This window comes from Castor canadensis, chromosome 4 (genome assembly GCF_047511655.1).
Source record: "Castor canadensis chromosome 4, mCasCan1.hap1v2, whole genome shotgun sequence".
NCBI lineage: Eukaryota > Metazoa > Chordata > Mammalia > Rodentia > Castoridae > Castor > Castor canadensis.
In genome coordinates, this window is record NC_133389.1 from 95,848,105 (window position 1) to 95,858,108 (window position 10,004).

Below are 10,004 nucleotides of genomic sequence, written 5' to 3' on the forward strand. Positions count from 1 at the left end.
ATTTGTAATCATTAAGCTATACTTCCTCATCTCCAAGATGATGGACATAAAGAATATGCTTTATTAACTTATAAGTTAGGAAGAGAATTCATGAAAATAGCACAATACCTGGGACATAGGAAATTCTCAATTAATGTGTTAGCTGTTGTTATTAAGATCTCTGACAGCAGAGGTGATTAAAAAATTGCATGCATCAAAAGAATTATGTGTAATCACTTCAGCATCTTCTATGCTTCACAACAATTGCCTCAGGTGAACAGGTTAGATTTTTTTATCAAATTTTTTATTGGGATTATAATCTATAAACCTGCTATATCAAAATGGGATAGTCATAAATTTATAGAGGAATCAAAGTAGCATAATTGAAGAAATAACTCACATTTGTTTTAAGACAAATCTCATTTTAATACTATAATAAAATCCCTTCACAAATATCATCAGAACAAATAATAAATTTATAAAACTAATTGGTTCCTCACAAATTGAGCTAATGAGTGTCATTTGGGTCAAATCTTCAAATTACAAGTAAATGTTATCATTTATCAACTGAACACTTTCTTCAATAAATCTTTGCTCTGTTTTTATTACTTCTGAGGCACTTTGTTTTGAAATTCCCCACTGATTTAGCAAAGCACTTTACCTGTGTCTGACCTCTTACCCAGTGGAAACGTTTACATTCAAACAGGAGCTAATACAAACATTGCATAATGCAAAATGTAATTTGAAGGGAGACCACACTTCAGTTGTACAAACACAATCATTTTTCATCTCTGCCTAAATAATCTACCACAGGAAAAGTGTTTGATCTGTGGAGAAACTTTTTATGCAACTACACAAGGAAGCATTTATCTGTGTTCTGCAAAAAAGACCACCCTCTGAGTGGATAGCTACTTTTCTTCACTATTTGATTCATGGGATGTTTGTGTGAATAATTCCCTTGAAATCTAGCTTGATTTATGAACAATCTTCAGTACTCTACTTAGCCATTAAACCCAGAATATTTGCACCTTTGGAAAATACATAGAGTTAGTAAGGGCATCGAAAAGAAGACACTAGAAAAAAATTTCCATCAGGACTTTTTCAAAGGTATTAAATAATATTAGATATAGAAATCAATGATCTAAGATGAAATGAAAATAATGGTATCTCTTGTCTTAATGATGACCATCACTGCCAAATATTCACTTTACAAAATATGAAGGAAGATGTAATCTACGAATCACTTAGCTTCATCTTATTTTCTCTCCCGAAGTTTGTTTTGTTCAGATTGTCTAACTCACTTACATGTTACTTAAATATGCATTTCATGTGATATTGTAAACCTCCCTTCCTTCTAGAAGAAGGTAAGGAATATATACATGAATGAATAAAAAGCAAGTGGTGAATGATGAACTAATAGTGAGTGCTGAATAAATGTATAAATAGAAGGACGAGTGAAAAGGACATGTATAATTTCATCAACGAATTTCCCGTTAGACAAGGAAATGGTGAGAGGATTTGAGCTTCAATGAGTAAAATGGTTAACGTGAGTCAGAAAAAAATGTCTCAAACAAATCATCACTTTCACAAATTTTCCAAGGGCCTGTTATGTAATTTTACACATCTTTTCTCCTTTTACTCCCTTTAGTCTCTTTCCTATCTCTCATTTATTGTCTCTATTAAAAGACTTCCATGTTAATTGACAGTATATTCAGAGTTATTAAGATACAGATCAATCACAGGAATGTGATGAAATTAACCATTCATATAATTTATATCTTTAATATTAAGAGATTTCTCTGGGTAAGTTAACCAATGAGAGGAGAAAAAGAGAAGAGAAGAGAGAGAGACAGAGAGAGAGAGACGCTAAAGCTACATGATAAAGGGTTGTAAACAAAATCACTCATTGAAGGTGACAGAAGAAGAATTGATGGCATGAATGCATAGCTTAGCACCATAAAGCTGAATAATGATGCAGACACTTAGACTGGGGAATGAGAAGATAAAGGTGCATGGAAGGTTCTTCTATTTATACCTGATTGAGATATGAAAAGAAAATGAGAGTAGAGATGACTAAAGAAAAATTCCAGACAGTTAAGCAATTTTAGAAATGATTCATTTTAAGATACGGTCATCAATTATTTATAAGGGTTAATAAATAGATTTATAAGCAAGAGGTACATGGAATCTAGAAATACATAAATGCCATACAAATTATTTACAACCTCAACAAGTCATAACACATGAACTTCAGTTGAAAACACCATTTACTTGACTTTAAAATTTGCACCATAAACTATAAGTGGGCCAGTTATGGTGCATCAGCCATTTGTAATGTGCTATGCAATATTTAGCACCAACTAAATGCATTTTCACTAGCTGCTGACCACTTGAACTAATTTAATAAGAATTCCTAAGGCCTAATGATTTATTTGTAGGTAAAATGATCATAACTACTTAATGGTCTTAGTATTAGAGATGTAATTCTAAAATAGAATATCATAACTTGGATTTAGTATAAGCAATTGAATATCAGGCACCAAAAAATTAAAAAAAATAAAGACAATGGCTAGAAAAATATTATACCATCTATTAATCATATATTCTTATGGTTTTCCAGCATTTCATATTACTTCATTCTTTTTTAGTTTCACCTTTACGTCATCTCTTAATATTCTTTTCACATTTTCTGTATAGTTTTTTGTTCTAAATCTCTAATCTTCCCCCAGTGAGCTCTTGGTTTTCAAAATATACTCTGCTGCTAATAGTCAAGGCACAAAGAGAATGGAAATTTTCTTTAGTTATCATGCTTTCTGAATAAATAGCTGAATGTACTTATCAGAGGATCAGAATCAGAGTCCCTAATGTCATCTCAGAAACTGATTCTCATGATTCTTAGTCTGATGGATGCCTTATTGTGTCTTTGCTCAGCAAGATATGCACCTTACCCCACTTGTGTAGAAATGCACATTGGTTAATGCTAATTGTTTTAGATTAATATCTACATTTTAGTGTCTTGAAAACTATTGGAAGAGATAATAAATGTTGGAGATTACTAAAGATGTTTGTTTTTGCTTTTTCTTTTTTTGCAATTTCATATGCTGTGGTTTGAATGTGTTCCCTTCAAAATGCAGATGTTAAAAATTAACAGCAAATATGAGTATCAAGATTTGGGGCCTTGAACAAGTGATTAGATCATGAGATCTCCTCCCTAACGAATGAGATGAAGGCCTCTATAAAAGAGGCTTCACACAGTCTTTGGTTCTCTTGCCTTTCTACCTTCTCCCTTGTGAGGACACAGTCTTCATTTCCTCTGGAAGATGAAGAACAAGAGGTCATCATGAAAGTAGAGAGCAGGCCTCAGCAGCAAACTATCCTGTCAGTGACTTGATCTTAGATTTTCCAGCCTCCAGAACTGTAAGAAAATAAATTTATAATTTTTATCAATTACGGCATGCCAGGTATTCTATTACTGCAACACAAATGGACCAAGACACTAAACCATCATATTTTTTCTCGCCATGCCTTTTTTCTTAGGCAACACAATCCAGGTTATGCAGTAGAAACAAAAACTCTAAGTTGCTGAGTAAAATATAAGTTTATTCCTAATTCATTCAATGTACTAAATGTGACGTTTAAGAAGGTTTTGTTCATTAGAGTCATTCAGAGACTCAAGCTGGAGAAATTTCCTTCTACCCAGGATTCCAAGACACTTGTGGTACGTAACAGTATGCAGGGCCAACACAGATAGTTTTAGATTCATTTGTTTCTGTTTGCATTCATTTATCAGGCTTCTCTCTGGTCCTTGTCAATTTATCTTACTTTTAATATGTAAAATATTAATTTGATTTAAGTGTCAAATCTGTATAAAATAAGGTATACATAGAAAAATCCTGAATTTATTTTGCAAACAAAAGGTTAAAAACATAATGATAATATTAGCACCCTTTTATCTTTCAGAAAATGTAGCATTAACTTATTATACTTTTTTCTGTTAACATATCCTGCAAATTATTCCACATCTGCTCATAGAGATAATTTCCATTCTCTTTCTAGATTTTCACAATGCACATGTTTTATTCCACTATCTCTCTGTGAAAATATGTTTGTGTTTTACTCTTGCATTGGTTACACAGTGATGCAAGGAATATCCTACACATCCTTGCTTTCGTATTGTTGGAGGTTCATATTCAGAGTTAAATCCCAAAGTAGAATGATTGAGGTAAAGTAACTCTGGTATTTATTATCAAATTCTCTCCCAAGGAGATATACTATATTGTAGTCCCACAATCATGAATTAGCCCAGTTTTTATATACATCTGTATATAAAATATACCAGGAGTAAAGGCATGCTTATTAAAACTGCATATATTGGCAAGAGTTAATGACACCACAAAATAAAATATTGTTCAAAGTACTGTCAAATTTTTGTATGTTATTATTCGTGTAGAAAGTGAAATTTTCTTTTGATAAAGAAAATCATACATTTTTGTTATACTAAAACTGTATGTTCTCTAGGTTTGTAAAATGTGTTGCAATTTATTTATTTTTATTCTATCTTGAACCTTTTAAATTACTACTTCGGTTCCTTTAAATTTTGTTATGGGAAGGAACTTTTAAATGACAGTTCATTTATTTCCTGTAGCAGTCATTCAATTAAAGGACCTTTACGAAGGTTGTTAGACTTTCAAATTTACATAATTTGACTGTTGGCTCATTTGATAGCCCTTCCTTTCAGGATATCATCTTTGCTAGTTGTCTATTTTATTGTTTTAAAATTATGCTTATGCTGCTGGAAGCTGCATAATGAATGACTTCCAAATCCTAGTCTGAATATGAGGCAATAAGACAAGTAAGTGCTTAATTTGCTTGGTTCCAAGTTTCCTGAGGCTCTTGCTATCCCTAAAACTCCTGAGAGAAAGACACTGAATGAATTTTGAAAGTATATGTTAATGAACACCCTCTTCTGCTGTGCAATTAAAAAAAAATACCCTTTGCAATTTTCTTTCAACACTAATATCAGGGTTCTGCCCACAGAAATTCTAAATTAGTATCTGATAGGGCTTATATATATAGGTAGGCTGAAGAGATCCCACCTGATTCTAATTAGCAATCATGGTTCAGCATCATTAGTAAAGTTGTATCTGTACTTTACTACAGTAAATGTGGTTCTTGGAAGGGTAGTATCTCTATCATGTAAGAGATTGCTAAAATGGGAGAATCTCAGGCCTCATCTCATACCTAATTCACCAGAATCTATACTTGACAAGATCTCCCTGGTGATTTATAATCATGTTAAAGGTTGATTTGCCCTGTTTGCAATGTACAATGTGTTATGATAAAATGAAAACTGGAGGATGGTTTTAAGAAAGAAATGGTAGAACAGCACACCAGGAGTGTTCCTTCTTAGAAATGCCAGCTACCCACTGTCTCTTCTGTACGTTGAGTCCATAATGATCAGAACTTGCAACTTTGCTATAGGTGTAACACCTATGTTGAAGCAGTGTTTACCAATCGAACCTATATATAGCTTATACCAAATAGTATAATAATAAGGATTGGGAGGTTGGAGATCAAGAAGGTTTCAGCTCAAAAACATACAGGCTAAAAGTTCTTGAGACCCCCATCTCAACCAATAAAACCTGGGCATGATGGTCCATGCCTGTTCCAGTCAAATGGAAAATGTAAATAGAAGGAACAAGGTCCAGGCTAGGCCAGTTATAAATGAGAGAGTCTATTCCAAAAATAACAACAGCAAAATGGACTAGGGGTGTGGCTCAAGTGGTATACACCTTGAAGACCTGATTTCAAATCCCACTACTGCCAAAAAAAAAAAAGATTATAATAATAACGAATATGGAGAAAAGCTAGGAAAACAATCTAATCAAACAGAGTAAAATTGCCCTTTCTTCATTAAAGAATGAAAATGGAAAACATCATAAGGCTTTCAAGATTTTTTAACATAACTTAAGGAAAAAGTACTCCACATAGAAAATGATAGTCAAGATTTTTAGAATTTTTTTGACAAGAAATGGTATGAAATTTTAAAATAATTAGAATTGTGATATTATTAAGCCACAATGAGATGTAAGGCTGGGGAAATGGTACTCACCTGTGGTACAAACTCAGAAAACTGAGGCCAGAGGATCTCTTGAGTCCAGGAATCTGAGTGCACCCTAGGAAACACAGCAAGACTAAAATCAAAGAAATACAGACACTAAGAAGAAAAAGTAAAAATATTGAGATGTTTAAGAAAAAGAGATGTTTATCTGTTGTGTGAAGTGATTAAAATGTAGGTAAACATGAATAAAAAGCTACAAGCTAGAATAGACGGAAAATTGCAAAGAAATTGAATAAGCAGGGATAAAAATGTGACTCAAAAAGAGCCAGATGAGACTATAGAAATTTGAACTGATACTATAAAAGATAGTCCAAGTGTTCATCAAAATATGTTAGTCTTTGGCATGAGATAAAATAGTGGAATAGTGACAAATATAAAAGTCTAAAGATGGCACTTAGACTTATCAACATTTGTTTAGCCTAAAAAATATTTGAAAGTGGATGGTTTAGAACCAATCAACAATCAGATATTTGAAATAGCTCCAGTATCTTCCCTACCCAAACCATTACACTCAACTTCCACAGGAGAAACCCTTTATTCAGTGATCTTTGGGAAAACTTTGCTTCCCTCTCTGCTCCTTAGTGTTCTGCCATAGATTTTTCAGGCATGACTGGGATTATTATCTATTACTTAAATACTCCTACCTTTACACTTTGATAAGAAGCCTTTGGATTCCAAATTTATATCCCTCATACTTTTACATGAGATACAATAAATATCTTGGAACCCATGCTTGAAATCATGTCCTTTGACTAATTTTAGTGGTCAACATGCAAAAATCTCTTCTAGAGTCTGCATTTGTGGATTTTTAGAATACCTCTATCAAGAACACAGGCAATATTTTCTTGTTTTTTGAACATCTGTCTCTGCTGATAATTTTTAAATTATATCTTGTGTATTTGAAAGTGGTAATATCTTTATCCTTACCAGAAAGAGAGAATGAAAACATTTGGTCCACTGAGTGACTTCTTTTTTTCTTGTAGTTTAATATGATCACCTTAATAACAAAATTTAATGTTCATACCTGCTGGTTGCTTTGATTGTATCCTATTATTTAACTATATTTCCACTACTATAGCTGCTACTATAATTATTACTATTATTAATTTATTATTTATTCACAACTTAAAACATTCTAAATACCAATGGATAAAGCGCATAAATGGAATAATTAATTGGACCAACTATGCATAGATATCATTATTCCTTTTTTACATATGAATAAATACATTTTTGCAAATGCAGTTCATGAGTGTGCATGAAGTAATGAAAGTAACAACTAGTAATTATGGATGCTTGCTATTGTCTAATGACAGTTCTAAAGCTTTATCTTATTAATTTATTTAATATTTACAACAATCGAAGAAGTAGATAATGGCATTAATCATGTTTTATAGCAAAGAAAGTAAGCACAATATCACTCAGAGAAGCAAGAATAAAGCAAAGGCATTGCTTGGAGGTGTTAAGCTTAGAATTACTTTCTATCTCAGAAAGCTACATCCATTCTGGAGTATAGATTTGTGCTCTCTCCAGGGCAAGTAATTCTATTACTATACTAGTAGTTTGCAATATATCTAATCATGTAAAACTTTTGGGTAAAAATAATTTAGGGAAATTTCTCTGATAATCTTAAGATTTTCTCTATCAGTTCATGTCTCTAGTCTTTCTTTGCTCTATTATATTTCTCTACCATTCAAATCTGATTTTGCTACTTAAGCCATGCCCCTAGGTATTTTTTTTTTTTGGCTTTAGTTTGCTTTTTGATAAGAAATTGTGCTTTTGCTTGTTCTATACTCATACCTCTGCCTCCCAAATAGCTGGAATTCCAGACATGCACAACCACCATAACAGCTTTCCTATCCATTTTAGAAGGAGGGATTATGTTTATGTCTCCTATGAAAATATGGACGTTTGTAAGCTTAATTAAATAAATGAGCAGATAAGCAAACTGGTTATTGCTGCCTTGGTCACTTTAAGGTGATTTTTGACACTGTTATTCAACATAATTTTTCCTCAGGTAGTAATAGTCCAGAGCAGTGCTTTCTGAATTGTGCCCTGTGGAGTACTCAAAGGGCAATGTGAGTGTGCTAGAATCAAGAGATGAAAGACAAGGAGGAGGCCCAAGTAGGCATAGCTCCAGGCAGCTCACATGAATTTCAAACAGACACAATCCCCTCATGTGCACTTTGTGTATTGGACTTCTTCCAAACATTTTAGTTGAATAAATGTTTCTAAGATTCAAAGATGTTAAAAAGCCTAAAACCACTGATCCAAAGCTGTACTAGAGAGTGACTTCATCCCACTTACTTTGTCTCTATTTTACTTTAAAAAATTTCCATGAACGTAAAAGTCATCTAGTTATGATACTGCATTTTCCAAGAAAACAAACAAAGCATTACGTGCTTGGCAATGTTGACTCTATATCTTTAATGATGACAGACTTCCCAAGAATCTCTGATGGTCTAAATCTGCATAAGCAAAAGTGTTTATTTACCCAGACATCTCCTCAGATAAGAAATCCAGTTATTTAATAATTCCAAAGCACTTTAACTCCTTGGAACCTAGAACTTCAAGGGCCTCCTGCCTAGAAGACAACTGCCAACACCAAACATCTCAGAAAGCAATAATGTAAAAGGATGATTAGCAAGTGCAGACAAAATGAACTATGCTTAGCACTTACGGGTTTTCTATGGGCAATAGTAGGATAAATGAGGTATTATTAGTACTGTACATTTTGTGCCAGTGGCAATATCCAGCACAGTAGTGTTTTATACTTCTTGATGTGCCAGCCTCCATGGTGTGTACTTCCAGGCTGATGCTGACAGACACACAGAGCCAAAATCCTTTAAGCTCTTTTGTTCCTTGAAATAAAGGAAGATAAAAAAAAAATCAATGCATTATGTTAATTTAAAAATCAAATAAAAATGTACTGTGGGACTTTTTTTTAAACATATCTCCTATGGCTATTAATCCACACCACAAAATAAAAGGGAATGCTTAATCTGTCAAAAAGGACTTAAAACACTCAAAGATACTTTTGAATTTTATTTTATTCTTCTCTTTTCTCATCACTGATGATTCCCATGTTTTCAAAAGGAAAGAGTCTCTTGGAGGTCTAAAGGAATGACTTATCTCACAGATATCCAGAGACAGTTTGCAGTTTTATGGCTCTTTAAGGAAAGGTTGATGAAATGTCATCTCTGTTTCTCCTAAATAGATGGCATATTGATAGCAAAGAGCATTATTTGCCCACATTAGCAAGGAAAGAATGCCCCATTTCTGATCTCAGTATTGAGAATATAAGGGCAAGAAACATTGCAAAGAAGTCATTGAGTGTTCATGAAAGTGATACTTTGATCCAATGAGACCTAAATTGATATGTCACACACTTTGCCTTCATTAATGTGTATTATAACTCAACTTCTTGCCAGAAAGTTCCACATTGTCTTCCATTTTTTAAATTAGGCACAGTAGACTAGACAAGAACATATTATTTTGAGATATATATTTGGCAGCAAATGGGTTTTATGCAAGAAAATATGCACCTCAAATATTTGAAAATTAGCCTATTTTAAACACTACAAATCATTTAAAAATCTCCAATGTCCTCATGGAGTGCAGAGTATGTTAAGCATCATATCACAAGTTGTGGCAGCTGAAAATAAAATGTTACAAAATCCAGGTTCCTTTTACCCTTAATACCTCTCAATTCATGATGTAAGTCTGCTTGCAGAATAAAGGACAACCCTAATTGGTCCACTGCAACAGCAAATAAAGTATATTTATGCATCTGCTTATCTACCCATCATATAATGTTTTCTTCAGTACTGGACCTTGAATTCAGGGCTTCACACTTGTTAGTCAGGTGTTGTCCCACTTAAACCAGCTTCTAGCCCTTTTTGCT